General features: G+C 39.5%; 1 protein-coding gene across 18 annotated transcripts in view; it reads right to left on the bottom strand.

Annotated features, from left to right (window-relative positions):
* The window catches only part of COA1 (cytochrome c oxidase assembly factor 1), a 120,967-nt gene that overhangs the window by 78,244 nt on the left and 23,389 nt on the right, over positions 1-19,334 (bottom strand). For 2 of the 18 annotated variants that reach the window (XM_063708505.1, XM_055347685.2), the window contains exon 2: positions 18,801-19,038. The exons of the other annotated variants lie outside the window; for them this stretch is intronic. The gene's annotated coding sequence lies outside the window, so the exon portion shown is untranslated. The remainder of the gene's footprint in view (positions 1-18,800; positions 19,039-19,334) is intronic. 18 annotated transcript variants of the gene reach the window in all.

The raw sequence follows: 19,334 nt of genomic DNA, 5'->3' as shown, positions 1-19,334 counted from the left end.
TTTCTTTTCTTCCTTTATCCATGCTTGTTTCTGGCAGTATCCTCTGCTATTAACTTACCTCATCAAAGCTACCTGAGTACTGACCAATGCTTCCCCAGGATGCATTAAATCAGCTCTAGCTCAGAATCTGCCCTGAAGTTTCCTATTCCCTCCCACAGTAATTGCCATGAACGATTTCATGGTTCATTCATATTCCAACTTGTTTGCCAACATCTAGAGAAGACATTTTTTAAAAGGCATAAAAAGAGACACTCAGCTTTCATTACTATCAGACAAGAAAACAGGAAAAACAAGCTTGCCTAAGACATTTTAAAGTGCTTCCTCGATAGCTTCAAACTTAAAACTACCACTACAAATCCACCATATTTGTCCTGAGAAAGAAAGATCAGAGGGAGAGAGTAAATATATATAACATATACCTGCATCCTAAAAATTCTCTGAACAGCTTAAAGAATAAAAAAGGACTGTGAAATCTACACTCCCAAATTACTGGCATTTGAAAGTTTTATGACGATAAATAAAGCAAAAAAAGTAAATGGAATTAATTTTCCCTACATGTATTTGACAAAAATTGACATTAAAGTTCAAAACACATGATAAAAGTTATTCAATAGTTAGTGATTGAGGCAAAAGACCTAATCCAAAAAGAAAATAGTGTTTTATAAATAGTTCCAACATATCATGCATTCTTCCATGTTTTATTCAACATATCTTTTGAGCAGCCCAAAACCTAAAAAAAAAAAAAATTCTTTGTAATTCAAGCAGGTGGCTGAAACCTGTACTTCCATTAACAGGCAGTGATATGGTTTGGCTGTGTCCCCACCCAAATCTCATCTTGAATTGTATCTCCCAGAATTGCCATGTGTTGTGGGAGGGACCCAGAGGGAGGTAACCGAATCATGGGGGCCAGTCTTTGCTGTGCTATTCTCTTGATAGTGAATAAGTCTCACGAGCTCTGATGGGTTTATCCGGGGTTTCCGCTTTTGCTTCTTCCTCATTTTTCTCTTGCCATCACCATGTAAGAAGTGCCTTTCACCTCCCGCCATGATTCTGAGGTCTCCCCAGCCATGTGGAACTGTAAGTCCAATTAAACCTCTTTTTGTTCCAAGTTTTGGGTATGTCTTTATCAGCAGCATGAAAACAAACTAATACGGACAGGAAGATGAAGCAGAAGGAGCCTTGATATATCAGAGCTCCACTATGACATAAGACTAAGTCATCAAATTCCTAAAGTAATTAATGTATGCAATTAATGCTTATGCCTCAGAAAACAAAAGATTCAAATACAACTTGAATATTTTTATGATAAAAAAACTTTCATTGAAGAGATTTTTTCCATATTAATAGTATATAGTTGTTTTATAGTAAGTATTATGTACCCTCAGAAGCCCCTAACCTGTTTGTTTCTTCTGTATTCCACAACTTTATCAAATGTATCACTATTTGCTCAGTCTTCCAGGATTAAAAACCTCTTTATCACACTTTCTTCATTAGTCAGGATTAGGTTCAGCTGCATGCAGCCACATAAGACAAGAACAAAAACAGACAAAAGCAATGGCTTATACAAGATAGAAAGTGAATGTATCCTCATAAAAAAAAAATAGTCCAGATGTCGTCAGTCCAGTGTATAGTTTCATAACGTCAGGGGCTCTTTCCATCTTAATGACCTGTCATTCTCAAAATGCACCTTCCACTTCCAGGCCCAAAATGGCTGTTTGAGCTCCTGCCATCAAATGTACATAGTAGCCAGTAGGAAAGAGGTAAAGCAGGGCTCAGTCCTTTCAATAATACTTTCTAGAATTTTCACAAAGCTTCAACTTTCACTAATCTTAATATAGTGATATGGCTACATCTTGCTACAAAAAGAACTTAAAAATGTAATCTTTTTTGTCACAGAGCAACAATGTGCCCAGCTACAAATTACGATTCTATCACACAAAAAAGAAGAAAAGGGAAGCTGAGATTGGCTCACAGTCTGTGTTATTTCTCTCTAACCCCACGTATTTAAATCTTCTCAATTCATCATAATTTAACTAAACCAACCCAATAAGAAGTTATATTCACACAACCATCACCTTTGCCTGGATAATAGCATCCTAACTGAGCTCCTTGACCCAGATAGAAATGAGTGATTCCATTTGAGCACAGAAACTCAGGAACAATACGAACTGGCTTAAGCATGGAAAGAGTCATGTGAGTGGGAGGCACCATGCCTTCTCCTTCAGGCTCATACAGGCTGTATTAGCAAAGGAGGAACTCTCCATTCAACCATGTAAGTGTATTAAGGCAAGGCAGAGACTGACCGTAATCTGGTATGTGTGTGTTTGTGGAGAATCTTGCTGGCATTCAGTGGTCAGAAATGAGGGGTCTCACAGGGCAGGAAATCAGTCCCTGTGTCTTCCCAGCAGGCAGAATGTTTGGCTAGAATTTTTTTTTTTAACTGTCAACCCAGAAGTCTACGCCCAGCCACAAATACCTTCAAAAAATGAAGGCAAAATAAATACTTTCCAGACAAACAAAAGCTCAGAGAATTCACTGAAAGCAGACTTGTACTATGAGAAATGTGGATAAATGTTAAAAGGCATATTTTCTCATTTTTAAGCTCTTTAAAAGTTAATGACTAAAGCAAACCTGGTAATGTATTATGGGGTTTATAACACATAGAAATAAAATATGTGACAAATAGCACAAGGGACAGGGGGTTAGAATGGAAGTATGTTGTTGTAAGGTTCTTGTATGAAATAGTGTATTACTTAAATGTAATGGCATATTACTTAAATGTAGACTATGATAAGCTTAGAGACATATAACCCTAGAGTAATCACTAAAAATAAAACAAAAGGCACAGCTTATAAACCAATAATGGAGATAAAATGAAATCACTAAAAATACTAATTCGAAAGGTTTTTAAAAACTGAAAAGAGAAACAAAGACAGATGGGACACATAGAAAACAAAGATGAAGATGGTAGACTTAAACCTGAACATATTGATAATTAAATGTAAATTGTCTGCAAGAATGGCCATAATCAAAAAATAAAATAATAATAATAGATGTTGGTGTGGATGCAGTGAAAAGGGAACACTTTTACACTGTGGTGGGAATGTAAATTAGTACAACCACTATGAAAAACAGTGTGAAGATTCCTTAAAGAACTAAAAGCAAGCTACCATTTGATCCACAATCCCACTACTAGGTATCTACCCAGAGGAAAAGAGGTCCTTATACAAAAAAGATACTTGCGCACACATAGTTTATATTATAACAGCACAATTTGCAATTGCAAAACTATGGAACCAGCCCAAATGCCGATCAACGAGTGGATAAAGAAAATGTGGTATATACATATATATGTATGTACAGACACACATATATATATATACACACACACATATATACACACACACACATATATGTATATACACACATACATATATACACCATGGAATACTACTCAGCCATAAAAATGAATGAAATAATTGCATTCGCAGCAACCTGGATGGAACTGAAGACTATTATTCTAAGTGAGGTAACTCAGGAACGGAAAACCAAACATTGTATGTTCTCACTCATATGTGGGAGCTAAGTTATGAGGATGCAAAGGCACCTGTTCCCAAAAACCTATTGAAATAGAAAAATAAATTTAAAAAAAATAATGTAGATTGTCTAAACACTATGACTAAAAGGCAGAGATTGTCCTAATGAATAAAGGGGGAAAAAAGCAAGACTCAATGATACACTGCCTGTAAGAATTAGTCGGTCTAACACAGACTAATGTCTCTCAGATCTACAAACATATGGAATATCCTCTTCCCTATAACTGGAAAATTAATGGACAGTGCAAGAAGGAGGGCCCTACAAGAGAATCAAGAAATTCATCATCAGGCCAGGGATGGTGGCTCACACCTGTAATCTCAGCTCTTTGGGAAGCTAAGGCAGGAGACTCACTTGAGGCCAGGAGTTAAAGACCAGCCTGGGCAATATAGCGAGACCTCATCACTACAAAAAAAAAAAAAACAAACAAAAACAAAAAGAAAAGAAAATTGGCCAGGCACAGTAGTACATGCCTAGATATAGTCCAGCTACTCTGGAGGCTGCAGTGGAAGGATTGCTCCCTGAGGCCAGGAGTTTGGGGCTGCAGTGAGCGATAATCATGCCACTGCATTCCAGCCTGGGTGACAAAGCAAGACCTTGACTCAAAAAAAAAAGAAAGAAAGAAAGAAAGGAAGGAAGGAAGGAAGGAAGGAAGGAAGGGAGGAAGGGAGGAAGGAAGAAAGGAAGAAAGGAAGAAAGGAAGGAAGGGAGGAAGGGAGGAAGGGAGGAAGGGAGGAAGGGAGGAAGGAAGAAAGGAAGAAAGGAAGGAAGGAAGAAAGAGAAAGAAAGAAAGAAATTATCATCAATATAACATTTTCCTGTCCAGAAGTAAACAAATGCAGAAAGTCAGAATCATGAATTCTACCCTTCTAGTAGCTCTAACATATAGTCTGCTGAGGAGACAAACTCTGGGTGAATTTAAGCCTCCCAGTCACATAAAAAATTACACTAGACCTCAGCAAGATGGCAGAATAAGAGGACACCTGCTCTATCCTCTGACAACAAGAATTCTGCATCCACCCACAGAAAAAAGTCTCTCTGTGAGAGCCTCAGGATTCAGGTAGGCAGTTATGAAACCAAGGTAGAGCCCAAGACCTAGGAAGGCTATTCTGAAAGTGTAGGTCAGCACTCAGGTAGCAGACCTGCTGACTGTGCTCCCGGGTTCAAACTCAGAAACAGCCCCATTCCCAAAGGGTTTGGCTACAGCCGTTTGGCCCAGAGCCTGCAACCAAAATCATCTACCCAGGTGTCCAGGAGGAATTGCACCCACTTGTGCCTCAGCAAAGGCTCATCTGCATACCAACATCAGTCTCAGCAGTGGACCTGGAAGTTACCCTGTAACTTGGTTCAAGCTCCCCTCAGCTGTGGCCCCCAGCTTAGTATGGTTCACACAAAGACCCAGAGAGAGATAACCCCCATATCTCACAGCCTGGGAATTATCCAACCATCTGATCCTCTGTGATGGGCCTGCCAGCCTCTGTCCCACATTTGATCCTGAGAGAAATTTATAATCACCAAGTTAATAAAAGTTCCTTTTAAAAATCAAACTTTCCTGGGCCAGGCGCAGTGGCTCATGCCTGTAATCCCAACACTCTAAGAGGCCGAGGCAGGCAGATCACTTAAGACCAGGAGTTCAAGACCAGCCTACGCAACATGGTGAAGCCATGTATCTACAAAAAATACAAATCTTAGCCGGGCACGATGGCAGCGCCTGTGGTCTCAGCTACTTGGGAGGCTGAGCTGGGAAGATCGATTGAGCCCAGGAGGTCAAGGCTACAGCAAGCCATGATCTCGTCACTGCACTACAGCCTAGGCAACACAGCAAGACCCTGTCTTAAAAAACAAAACAACAACAACAAAAAAAAAAAAAACCACCTTCCCCAGCAGAAGGGACAGTGGACAGAAAGGGGCACAAGTGCAACTTCTGGCTATTAGAAATGTTCTCATTTCATGATGTACAGATGTGTATTTTTCAGTATTCACGTAATACTTCAATAAAAAGCTCAAACCAAAATAAACAACAAATCAAACATTTACCAACAGAAAAAAGAGTCATGAGTATGACTAGGCAATTCACAAGATAGGAAATCCAAAGGACCAATAAACTTTGTAAAGATGCCCCAGCCCTCCCAAACCCCTTTCCCTATATCCTCAGAAATGCATGTCCATTATTCCCAACTACTCAACCTCTTTTCTGAAGGTTCCTGCTTGGGATACAACCCTGACTTAAATGTATTGGCATATTATAATCACCTGGGAGTTTTTTAAAAATAAATTTTCTATGTCCAAGCTCCACCTCAGACTGAGTCAGAATGTCCAGGGGCTAGGACTGGGAAATGGTACGTTTACAAGCCCTCCCCTGCAATTTTAATGTACAACCAGGGCTGAGAGCCACTTCCAACTAAAACCTGGCTCTCCACTGCAGCCTTATTCAGCCACAGCTGTCCTCTCTCTTACATCCCTCTTCCCAGCAGGCCTGGAGACAGGGCAGGTGTTCTCGTTTCTCACTGCCATTTCCAAATCACTATCTCATCTACCTCCCTAAGATCCCAGCTTCAAGTCTTATATCATCACTGCACCCATCCCTAATCCACCTTGTGGCAGGATTAGGATACCCCCAACCTTAATCCTTAAAGATTTTAGCTCCTGGCTATGACACTCTCTCCAACATTGTTCTTGTCAAATGCATAATGATTTTAATATCTGTAGAGATCATCCTTGACCTCATCCTCTCCTCCCATAATCCAGTACTCCACTTGACCTTGGCGGTTCATTCCCACAATCATACCCCAGAACTTGTCATTACCAATAGCTGACACCCTCCACAATCTCAATTTCTAGCATCCCACTCTCCTGCCATCCCTTATCTTTTCAATTCCCCTCCTCAAATATCATCACTCCAACATTTTTAAAGTCCATAATTTTTAAAGTTCCATAATCCACTGATCCTACCATCTTTTCACCGTCCTTCACCCAGCTTAGAGTCTAGATCCACCGTTAAGACTCAAAGTTTCCCTCCTTCGAATATACCCTCAACTATCATACCTCATCTTACTCTATCATTATCACCAGGAACCCCAATCCTGGATAAATCCTACTCTCTACCTAATCTGAACAAGTGAATTTGGCTGGAGGAAAAAAATAAACATAACTCTACTGACTGACCTTGCTATACACTTATGACAGCTGACTCCAAGTGGACCTTGGTACAGCCTTGTAATCACACACCATTTTAGTCTCCTGGTTGACTAGGTCACAACTTTTCCTCTTCTTACCTCTACAGCTCCTCTGCTTTCCTCAGGCTCAGCAGATGATCTTGCTTCCTAATTCACTAAGAAAACCACAGCAACAAGGATCTACCAGTTCACCTGCCAAAGTACTCTTTCCCTTTGCCTCTATGGATGCATGCTCTGTGCTCCTAAGACCAACCCCGCCACTGCACACTAGATCCCAGTTCCATTTCATCTCCTCAGCCACATTCCAGCAATTCTCCCATCTCATGAATCATCAACTTCCCCCTCTCTATATTAGTCACATCAGCATCAAAAACACTATAATAGCTCCCATCTTTAAAAAAAAAAAAAAAGCACTCTTAATCCCATATCTTCCTTCAGCAATGGTCCCATTTCTCTACTCCTCTTTGGAAAGAAACTCTTCAAAAATAATGTCTATTTTTGCCATCTCCAATTCCTGTTTTCCCATTTTCTCTTGAAAATACACCAACTTAACTTTTAGCTCCTCACCACTCCACCAAAACAACTCCTGTGAAAGTCTTTAACGTCCTCCGTATTGTTAAAACCAAAGGTCAATTCTCAGCGCTCATTTTACTCAATCTATTAGAGCATTCCATACAGCTGAGCAGTCCTTTCTTTGAAACAGCATCTATACTAGGTTTCCAAGACACACCACTCACTCTTGGTTCTCCTCCTTATTGAGCAATTCTTTTCCATCTCTGTTATTGGTAAGCCTTATCCTCCCAACTCTAAACACTGGAATAGCCCAGGGCTCACTCTGGACTTTCTCTTCTCTCTCTACACTCACTCATTCATCCCATCTCATGGCTTTAAGCCACTCCTCTATACTGACATTTATTCCTCTAAGGCCTCTTTGTATTCCAGGCTCACGTTATCACCTGCGTAGTCCACATCTCAACCTGAATGCTGAGCAGGCACCTGGAACTTGCTTGTTCAAGATTAAACTCCAGGCTTCTCCCTCTTCCTCAAACCTGCTTCTGCCACAGATCCCTTTCAATGAATGGCAACTCCAGCCTTCTATCTGCCAGGCCAAAAACTTTGTACTTTTTCTCTCACACTTCCCAGCTAATACATCAGCTTATTTTGTTGATTCTACTTTCAAAATATATCTAGATCTAGACTGACCACTTTTCGCCACCTTCATTGTCCACACTCTTAGACTAAGTTACCATCATCTCTTCCCTGGATCATAACAGCAGCGTCCTGATAAACTTCCTGCTTCCTCCCTTACAGTCCCCTCTCAACAGAGCAACTAGTGTGATCCTTTTAAAGCCTAAATAAGACTGTTTCCTCTGCTCAAAACCCTCAAATTTCAGATGGAATCACATTCAAGGTAAAAGACGAAGTCTTTACTATGGCCTCTCTATTGTCTCCCCTCATCTCCTTCTTTTTACCTCCTTACTCCCTCTAATCCAGTCACACTGATCTCCTTGCAGTTCTATGAGCGTGTCAGACATGAGGGTCTTATTTGGTATTCTCTCTGCCAGGAATCTTCTTCCTCCAGTTATCCACATGGCACATGCTCTCTTCTCTCTCTCTCTATCCACAGCATTTATTACCATCTAAGATACTATGCATTTTCACATCTACTCATTTTCCATTTCCCTTCACTAGAATGTATGCAAATGGGACTTGGCCTGTCACTGAGCAGTCCTCAATTCATGTGTTGAATGAATGAATGAATGGTGCTTACACTCATTAATACTACGGCAAATACAAATTAGAGAAATATGAAAAGTCATTACATACCAATCATATGCCAAAAATTTAAGTCTGGTAAAACCAAGAGTGACCAACATCTGGAACACAGTTTTATATACCACTGCTGGGAATGTAAATTAATCCAAATACTTTACAGAACAATTTGGCAATACTAGTAAAACTGAAAATGCATATACCCTTCAGCCTAGCAATTGCAGTTCTGCATATATATCCTAGACCCCAGGGCCTACAGCAACTCCCTTACAAATACGAAAGGAAACTTGTGCAAGAATATTGTATTAGTCCATTTTCACGCTGCTGATAAAGACATACCCGAGGAATGGGCAAATTTACAAAAGAAAGAGGTTTAATCGACATACAGTTCCACAGGACTGGGGAGGCCTCACAATCACGGCGGAAGACAAGGAAGAGCAAGTCACATCTCACATGGAAGCCTGCCTTGGCTTCCCAGAGTGCTGGGATTAAGGTATGAGCCACCACACCCGGCCACAAACTTACTTGATTAAAATTTCTTTCCAAACTTCATAAATAACAATCGCCAGTTTCTTCTAATTGAAATGAACGGTAAAGAGGAAAAGAGAAAATGAACCAGCAGGGGAAATGCCAGATGCTTATAAAACCATCAGATCTTGTGAGAATTCACACTATCACGAGAACAGTATGGGGGGAACCGCCCCCAATGATTCAATTATCTCCACCTGGCCCCGCCATTGACCTATGGGGAATATTATAATTCAAGGTGAGATTTGGGTAGGGACACAGAACCAAACCATATCAGATATTCACTGCCATTGTCTATAAAAGCAAATTAACCAGAAACTTGACTATCATCAGGAAATGTATAAACTATAATAGAAGCATACAATGGAATACTACACAGCACCTAAAATGAATGACCAAACTACAAATATCAACATGACTGTGGTTCAAAATCACAAGGCTAAACTAATAAAAAGCAAACTGCAGAATGATAGGTAAGGTATGATGGTGTGTGTGTAGGCTACATCCATATATAATAAAATAAAAATGTTTATATATACATATGTGTGTGTATATATATAGACAGTGGTTATTTCTGAGCAGGAAGGAAGACAGAAAAAGAGAATCAGGGAAGATTACACAGGGTGCTTCAACTGTATCCATTTTGTTTTCTTTCTTTACAAAAAAGAAAAGCCTGGCTGGGCACAGTGGCTCATACCTGTAATCCCAGCACTTTGGGAAGCCGAGGCAGGCGGATCACAAGGTCAAGAGATCAAGACCATCCTGGCCAAAATGGTGAAACCCCATATCTACTAAAAATACAAAAAATTAACTCGGCATGGTGACGCACGCCTGTAGTCCCAGCTACTCGGGAGGCTGAGGCAGGAGAATCGCTTGAACCCAGGAGACAGAGGCTGCAGTGAGTCGAGATCATGCCACTGCACTCCAGCCTGGCGACAGAGTGAGACTCCATCTCAAAAAACAAAAAACAAATAAAAAAAAAGAAAAGCCTGGCAAATATGTAAAAATATAAGAATCTGATATCAGTAAATGATAGGTACGTGGGTATTTGTTATGTTATTCTCTAAATTCTTCTGTATGCTTAACATATTCATAATTTTAATTAAGCATATTACATCACATGGAAACTTATTTATTTTTGAGACAGAATCTCACTGTGTGGCCCAGGCTGGAGTGCAGTGGCATGATCTCGACTCACTGCAACCTCTGCCTCCCTGGTTCAAGTGATTCTCCTGTCTCAGCCTCCCGAGTAGCTGGGACTACAGGGGCACGTGTCACCACGCCCAGCTAATTTTTGTATTAGGGTTTCATCATGTTGGCCAGGCTGGTCTCAAACTCCTGACCTCAAGTGATCCGCCTGCCTCGGCTTCCCAAAGTGCTGGATTAAGGTATGAGCCACCACACCCAGCTGGAAACTTATTTGATTAAAATTTCTTTCCAAACTTCATAAATGACAATTGCCAGCTTCTTCTAATTGAAATGAGTGGTAAAGCTGTCAGGGCTTTCCTGAAAATTCTGGAATTCCACAAGAAAAGATTTGGCTGCCCTCACACTCAGTATTCCATCTCAGCTTCTTTTCCTTAAAAAGTCCTTCCATGGCACATTTCTATTTAAATATTAATCATCTGTAAACATTCCCACATAAATGCACTGCCCTACGCAAGGGCTGTGAAATGGAAATGCAATCTGAAGCAGACACACCACAGCAAAAGGCACCAAGACTCATGTGAGCATCTAAAATCACCAGTTGCCACGGATGACTAATATAAAGGTAGATAGCAGCTCTTTCATTCAGGGACATGAGTTTCCGAATCACAGCAAGAGAAGGATAATCTCTTCTGCATTCTCAGACATTTTACCAAAACCACAAAGCGCCTATGTTAGCTCAAATCAGTAAAAAAATTACCAAGATCACTTATTAATTAGATTAATACAGGATGAAAGTCCAGAAACATTAAAGCATAACCTATAGAAAAACTGACTTTGCAAAGTCAAAACACATTTATGGCATCATAGACAATATGGAAAACAAACGTTTAGCCAGTAGGTAAATCAGAAAGGTTAATTTCAGTGATAATTAATTTCAGTGATGTCAATACAACCAACTTAAACGCTTTTTTTTTCCAGGAACTCACTGCTTGCTAACCAACTTGTTCTTACAGGCAAGTCTACCTTTTTTAAATCTCAAATGTGAAAACTGATACACAATTTACAGATGCAGAGGTATAAGCCCAGCTCATTGGTATAAATGACAAACCTCTCAATGCCATGGTTTCCTTGTTGTAATTCAAGGTTTCCTCATTATAATTCAACACAGATATTGAAAACTTGTCATCCACTAATATTTACATAATACCTTTGAGACTCATAGGACAAAAGGCAATGCAAAGCCTCCTATACATAACCATAGTAAAGGTTTAGAGTTGATGCAGTAGGCTGCCATGAGCCAACAATGACGCCAGCCAACTAGCTCTGACAACTTTATTATGCTAATCATTTGTATAAATTGTTAGTGGCTGTGAGATGTGAATCATAAATAGCATACCATACTTACACATGATCTTTGGTTCCCAGTTTTAAAGGACACTAAGCTAAGCTAGAATATGTTTTAAAAGTCCATTATCAGTTCTCACTGATTAAATCACTTAACAATTAGATATGGCTTGAAGGTTACACCATCAAGCACACATTTTTCCACCACACAAATTATCCATCTGCATAAAAGCTGATAAATCCATTCTGAAAAGTGAACATTTGAAAATCACAAGCCCTCACTGCCACCATCTTATATTAGCATAAATATTCTTGCAATTGTCAACCAGAAAGTTTTACATTTCTCAGTACTTTATTTTAGCAGTGAAGTGACATCTAGGGCTTGGGAAAACTCAGAACAGCGTGGGTTAGGAAAGCTACAATTATATCTTGACTGCCTTCACCAAATTACAGGAGTGGGAGGTAAAGACATTAATTGAGACACTCGTAAAAGAACACACCCTTAAAAATGAACCCTGCACTCCAATACACTTTTTCTGGATTAAATCCAGAAAAAAAACACATATACCCCTCACTTAGTGAATTTTACAGAGAGCACAGCAACAAGAAGTACCTAGTTCATAATTCCTTGAGAGGAGAAATTCATGCATCTTTCTGGCTGTAACCAAGGTAGTTATTATGATTTAATTAGAAGTTCTTATTCACTTTATTAATTACAGAGTTAATTATGTCTGTTTAAAGTGAACTGTGGGATTTGCAGAGCCAATCTACTATTTGTTTTTTTTTAAAAGTGAAGATGTTTTAAGTACTAATTAGCAAAGGTATGTTTTATATTTGCTCCTAGTACAGTTTCCAGTCTTGAAAGATTAGATTTCCACTTGACTCTCTAACACAGACAGCAAAACTGTCACGCAGACATGAGAAGCAAATGTAAAACAATTGTGATAGAGAATGTTTTGTTTCAATATGTCCTACACAGAAGCTTATTTGATGGCTTCAAAGTGACACTAAGCATATTTAGAATGCTGTCAACATCCCAATACCTAATTAGCATATCATAAACAGTATCATTTCAGAACTAGAGCTATCTTAGAAGTTATGGCCAAAGGCACTTGAGAAATATGTTGAAAGAGAAATTAAGCAGGAGGTGCGGAATTCTTGAGGCATGATGAGAGTCAGTCTTACAAAAAAAGTCAGATACACAAATGCAAGGGCTTGGGATTATTTTAGGTATGATTTTGGTTTCTCCTTTGACTTTTCATCTAGTAGCTATTAAGTATACATATATCTTTATCATCGCTTTGTAAGCACTCTAAGGACAAGTGAAGACTTAACTTCAACCTCTTTAGTGTCCTCGTTAAAAAATAAAAACATGAAGTCCAAGTATTCATACGGCAAAAAAACAAAAATCAAGACTGTACCAGCAAATCCGGGATGCTCAATGGCTATAATGAAGCTTGTCCAAATTGGCCTCTTAATATTTAGCACCATCTAGTGGCAAATCTTTTTAAGTTGGAGAAAAAATATGGACCACAATCATACGTATGGAAAAACCTCGATCAGTAATAATATTTCAACATCGGTACAAATTAATGCTTTTGATAGCTGTTGAATACAGATGATAGCTAACATGGGTATCCACTACCTATCTAACAGGCTCTTTAAATCTGTATATACATAAAGTTTTCTATAACAAAAGAACAAAAAAAGAAAGCCTCTGAAAGTAGTCTGATTTGTCTCATAGAAAATTCTTCTAGACCCATATTCTGACTCATTCCGGCCTGAGATTTCAAATACGTTACCATCACAGAAAAAAACTGACAAAGATGCCCTAATCAGCTTTTATAAAAATGTAGGCAGATATATATATATATATATACACACATACACGTATATATGTACACATATATACATACACGTATATATGTACACATATATACGTGTATATATACTTGTGTGTGTGTGTGTGTGTGTGTGTGTATATATATATATATTAGAGTAAGGCACCTAAATAGCTACTTTAATATTCAATGCTCACACTAACCTTTCTGCATTTTCTTACAATAGTCCTATTTTAAAGAAAAAACAAACTGGCAAATGTTGTTTATAGTTTACAAGTGTAGTGAGTTAAGAAAATGAAGCCATAGCAACACTGGCCACAGCACCCAAAACAAACACCTCCCTACTAGGTGCTCCGTAAAGAAGTAGGTACATCTCAGGCTGTTACTGGAAGCACAGAAGACCTCCCTCGACTCACAGCAATGATGCCATAAACAAAGCATTTTGCCAACAGTAGTAATAAGCTTATGCTGGTAAATCCTGCCTATCTCACCTGCTTTCCCTCCTACAAAAGCAAGCAAGCTATAAACAAAACCAAAAAGTTTACATAGACTTACAGCAATATATTTTGAAGATTCTTTTTCATAACAAAGTTGAAATACCTCCTTGTCACAAAATTATCTTTTTTACTTTTTAAAATCTTTTTGAACTTTTTAGGTCTGTGGTATATGTGCAGATTTTTTACATGGGTATACTGCATGTCACTGGGGTTTGGTGAACAAATGATTTCATTTCCCAGGTAGTAAGCATAGTACCCAATAGGTAGTTTTTTCAACCCTCACCCTCCTCCCACTCTCCATCCTCAAATCCTCCATCAACAACCCCAGTGTCTGTTGTTCCCCTTCGTGTCTTCATGCATTCACTGTTTAGCTCTCACTTATAAGTGAGAATGTGTGGTATTTGGTTTTCTATTCCTGTGTTAATTTGCTTAGGATAATGGCCTCCAGCTGCATTCATGTTGCTGTAAAGGACATGATTCTGCTCTTTTTTATGGCCACACAGTATTCCATGGTGTGTATGTACCAAATTTTATTTATCCAGTCCACCACTGATGGGCACCTGGGTGCCCATATCTTTGCTATTGTGAATAGTGCTGCAATAAATGTACAAATGTATGTGTCTTCTTGGTAGAACAATTTACATTCCTTTGGGGTTCAGTAATGAGATTGGTAGTTCTGTTTTTAGTTGAGGAATAGTCACAACCGCTTTCCATAATGGTTGAACAAATTTAACTCCCACCAGCAGTGTATATGCATTCCCTTTTCTCTGCAACCTTGCCAGCATCTGTTATTGTTTGAGTTGTTAATAGCCACTCTGACTGGTGTGAGATAGTATCTCATAGTAGTTTTCATTTGCATTTCTCTAATAATTAGTGATAGTGAGCATTTTTTCATGTTTGTTGGCCATATATATGTCTTCTTTTAAAGTGTCTGTTCATGTCCCCTGCCCACTCTTTAATGGGGTTGTTTTCTGCTTGTAAGTTTGCTTAAGTTCCTTATAGATTCTGGATATTAGAACATTGTCAGATGAATAGTTTGCAAATATTTTCTCCCACTCTGTAGGGTGTCTGTTTACTCTGTTGATAGTTTCTTTCACTGTGTGGAAGCTCCTTACTTTTAGGTCTCGCTTATCTATTTCTGTTTTGTTGCAACTGCTTTGGAAAGCTGTCAAGAAATCTTTGCCAAGGCCTATGTCCAGAATGTTGGACCTATGACAAAACCTATGACATAACTGTCCTAGGTATTCTTCTAAAGTTTTTATAGTTTTAGATTTTACATTTAAGTCTTTAATCCATCTTAATTTTTGTATATGATGAAAGGCAGGGGTCCAGTTTCATTGCTCTGTATATGGCGAGCCAGTTATTCCAGCACTATCTATTGAATAGGGGACTCTTTTCCCCATTGCTTACTGTTGTCAACGTTGTTGAAGATCAGATGATTGCAGGTATGCAGCTTTATTTCCAGGCTCTCTATTCTGTTCCATTGGTCTATGTGTCTGTCTTTCTACCGGTACTATGCTGTTTTGGTTACTGTAGCCTTGTAGCATAGTTTGAAGTCGGATAATATGATGCCTCCAACTTTGTTCTTTCTGCTTAGGACTGCTTTAGCCATTTTTGGGTTCAATCTTGGGGGGTTGTATGTTTTCAGAAATTTATCCATTTATTCTAGGTTTTCTAGTTTCTGTGCATAGGGGTGTTCATAATAGTCTCTGAGGGTTTTTGTATTTCTGTGGGGTTGGTGGTAACGTCACCTTTGTCATATCTGATTGTGTTTATTTGGATTTTCTCTTTATCAAACTAGCTAGCAATCTATCAATCTTATTTATTCTTTCAAAGAACCAACTTTTAGTTTCATTGATCTTTTGTATGGATTTTCATGTCTCAATCAGTTCAGCTCTGATTTTGGTTATCGCTTTTCTTCTGCTAGTTTTGAGGTTGGTTTGCTCTTGTTTTTCTAGAGTTCCTCTAGGTGTGGTGTTGGGTCATTAATTTTAGATCTTTCTAAGTTCTTGATGTAGGCATTTAGCACTATAAACTTTCCTCTTAACCTTCTTTAGTTGTGTCCCAAGGATTCTAGTATGTTGTGTCTTTGTTTTCATTAGTTTCAAATATTTGTTTTTCTGCCTTAATTTCATTCTTTACCCAAAAGTCATTCAGAACAGGCTATTTCCATGTAATTGTATGGTTTGGGGATCTTCTTGGTATTGAGTTCTATTTTTATTGCACTGTGGTCTGACAGTGTGGTTAGCATGATTTCGGTTTTTGTCTGTTTTAGAATTGCTTTATGGCCAAGCATGTGGTCAATATTAGCATAGGTACCATGTATAAATTAGAAGAATGTATATTCTGTTTTTGTTGGGTGAAGTATTCTGTAGATGTCTGTTAGGTCCATTTGGTCAAGTGTCAAGTTTAGGTCCCAAATATCTTTATTAGTTTTCTGCATTGATGCTCTAACACTGTCAGCAGGGTATTGAAGTCTCCCACTATTGTTGTGTGGTCATCTAAGTTTCTTTGCAGGTCTCTAAGAACTTGTTTTATGAATCTGGGTGCTCTAGTGTTGGGTGCATATATATTTAGGATCATTAAATCTTCTAGTTGAATTGAATCTTTTATCATCCACTATGTAATGCCCTTCTTTGTCCTTTTTGATTATTATTGTTCATTTAAAGTCAGTTTTGTCTGAAATAAAAATAGCAATCCCTGCTCTGTTTTGTTTGTTTGTTTTCTGTTTGCTTACTTGACAGGTCTTTCTCCATCCCTTCACTTTGAGCCTATGGATGTCACTGCATGCAAGATGAGTCTCTTGAAAACAGCATATAGTTGGGTCTTGCTTCTTTATCCAATTAGCCACTCTTTTAAGTAGGTCATTTACATTCAAGGTTAATATTGCTATGTGAGAATTTCATCCTGTCATGTTATTAGCTAGTTGTTATGTAGATAATATACTTGCTTTATTGTGTCAGTGGGCTATGCACTTAAGTGTGTTTTTGTGGTGGCAGGTACCAGTATTTAATTTCCATGTTTAGCACTCCCTTAAGGACCTCTTGTAAGTCTGGTGGTAACAAATTCTCTTAGCATTTGCTTGCCTGAAAAGGATTTTATTTTTCTTTCGCTTATAAAGCTTAGTTTGGCCAGACATAAAATTCTTGCTTGGAATTTCTTTTCTTTAAGGATGCTGAATATAATCCCTTCTGGCATGTAAGGTTTCTGCTGAAAGGCCTCCTATTAGCTGGATGGGGCTACCTTAATATGTGGCCTGCACCTTCTATATAGCTGCCTTGAAGATATTTTCTCTCATGATGACTTTGGACAACCTGGTGACTATGTGTCTTGGGGAAGGTCATCTTGTATAGTATGTGGGTATGGTACAGGGCTTCTCTGAACTTCCTAAATTTGCATGTCCCTCTATAGCAAGGTTGGGGAAATTTTCACGGAAGATATCCTCAATTATGTTTTCCAAGTCACTGCTCTCCCCTCATCTCTTTCAGGAATGCCAATGAGTCATAGGTTTGGTCTCTTTACATAATCCCATATTTTTTGGAGGTTTTGTTCCTTTTTTAACTCTTTTTTCATTTTTGTCTACCTGCATTGATTCAAAGGAGCAGTCTTCAAGTTCTGAGATTCCTTCCACAGCTTGATCTATTCTGTTATTAACACTTCCAATTGCATTCTGAAATTCCTGTAGTAAATTTTCATTTCCGGAAGTTCAGTTTGGTTCTTTCTTAAAATGGCTTTGTGGTCTTTCAACTCTTGCACTCTTACTGTGTTCCCTGGATTGGGTTTCAACCTTCTCCTCTATGTCGACTAGCTTCCTTGCCATCCAGATTCTGAATTCTATGTCTGTCATTTCAGTCTTTTCAGCCTGGTTAAGAACCATTGCTGGGGAGCTAGTGCAGTCGTTTGGAGGTTAAAAAAACACTCTGGCTTTTAGAGTTGCCAGAGTTCTTGCACTGGTTCTTTCTTACCTGTGTGGGCTGATATCCTGTAATCTTTGAAGTTGTTACTTTTTGCATGGGACTTCTTGCTTTTCATATTCTTTGACGCTCCTGAAAGTTTGACTAATATTTGTTTGGTTTAGTCAATTGGCTTCATTGTGGATGCTTTCAGGAGGCCAAGGCTCAACAGAGCACTCCTGGGCTACATGCTCTAATCCTTGTGGTGCTGGGACCAGGCCTGTGGCTTTGTTTTCTGGCTCCTTGAGGTTAAGTACCTACTGCTCTGAAGGAGCTGAGATGTTCCCAGTCCACTGGCAACAACACTCCGATGGCAGCTGCCAGCAAAAGAACTCTGGTGGGGCAGCAATAGGCTCCCACGCACATGCATGCCTGCAGAGTGGCACGGGGAAGCTGTGGGCAAATGCACACTGGCAGGAGAAGGCTGCAGGTGGGCACATGCCAGCAGGGGAAGGCTACCGGCAGGTGCACATTGGCAGGGGTCTGGGTCCATTTGCAAAAGCACTCCAATGGATAGATAACGGTCTTATGGCAAAAAGCTATAGTAATGGCTGCTGGCAAGCTGAGGCTGTGCTGCAAGCAGGTACAGCCAGGCAGGGAGGGACCCTAACAGAGGCCAGCAACGGGCAGTTGGGGGAGGTCCTCAGATCAGACTGGTCCCATTCCACAAGCAAGCCAGCCCTGTATTGTCCAGGTCTGGCAGCCAACAAAGGCTAGAGCTGCCTAGAGGAGTATGGTGTTATGGATATCCACAGCCATGCTCCACTGCAACTGTTCCCACAACAAACCCTCTGGGCTCCATGCAGGCTAGAGTTCCATCTCTGTCAACTCTCCAGGAAGTTCTTCCTGCCAGCTCAGATGTTCATGAGAATCATGGGGTCTCCCACAGGTAGGCTCCCAGAGGTCTGTGGCAAGAGTGGGCCACTCCACATCAATTTCACTCACCCCATCCCTAGGAGCGACTCAGGGCCAGCGACAAACCGTGGTGCTTGGCAACCCTGTGCAGGGTTTCCAGCTTCCTCCCCTTTCAGCCTGGTATCTGCATCCTCCCTCTGTCCACTCTCAATGCCTTCTTTCCAAAGATCTGTTCAGAGTGTGCTGGCCTACTTGATGGCCTGGTCTCAGTGGGAGAGGCTCTTCCTAGCTGCCTCTAGATAGCCATCTTGCTATTTGTCCAAAATTACTGTTAAAGAATAAAGCATGAAAGCAATTTTCATAACTTGAATAAAAGTAAAGTTTTCATCTCCTACACTACTGGAAAAAAAAAATCTCTTTTACACAAATACTTAGAGTATTTTGATTCAAAAGCTAAGAAAGTATGTATTAATATTAGAATCCAAGCCAGGCGCAATGGCTCACGCCTGTAATCCCAGTACTTTGGGAGGCTGAGGCAGGCAGATCACTTGAGCTCAATTCAACACTAGCCTGAGAAACATGGCAAAACCCCATCTCTACAAAAAAAATAAATAAATAAATACA

This window comes from Gorilla gorilla, chromosome 6 (genome assembly GCF_029281585.2).
Source record: "Gorilla gorilla gorilla isolate KB3781 chromosome 6, NHGRI_mGorGor1-v2.1_pri, whole genome shotgun sequence".
Classification (NCBI taxonomy): Eukaryota; Metazoa; Chordata; class Mammalia; order Primates; family Hominidae; genus Gorilla; species Gorilla gorilla.
This window is presented reverse-complemented; position numbering and strand designations above follow the sequence as displayed.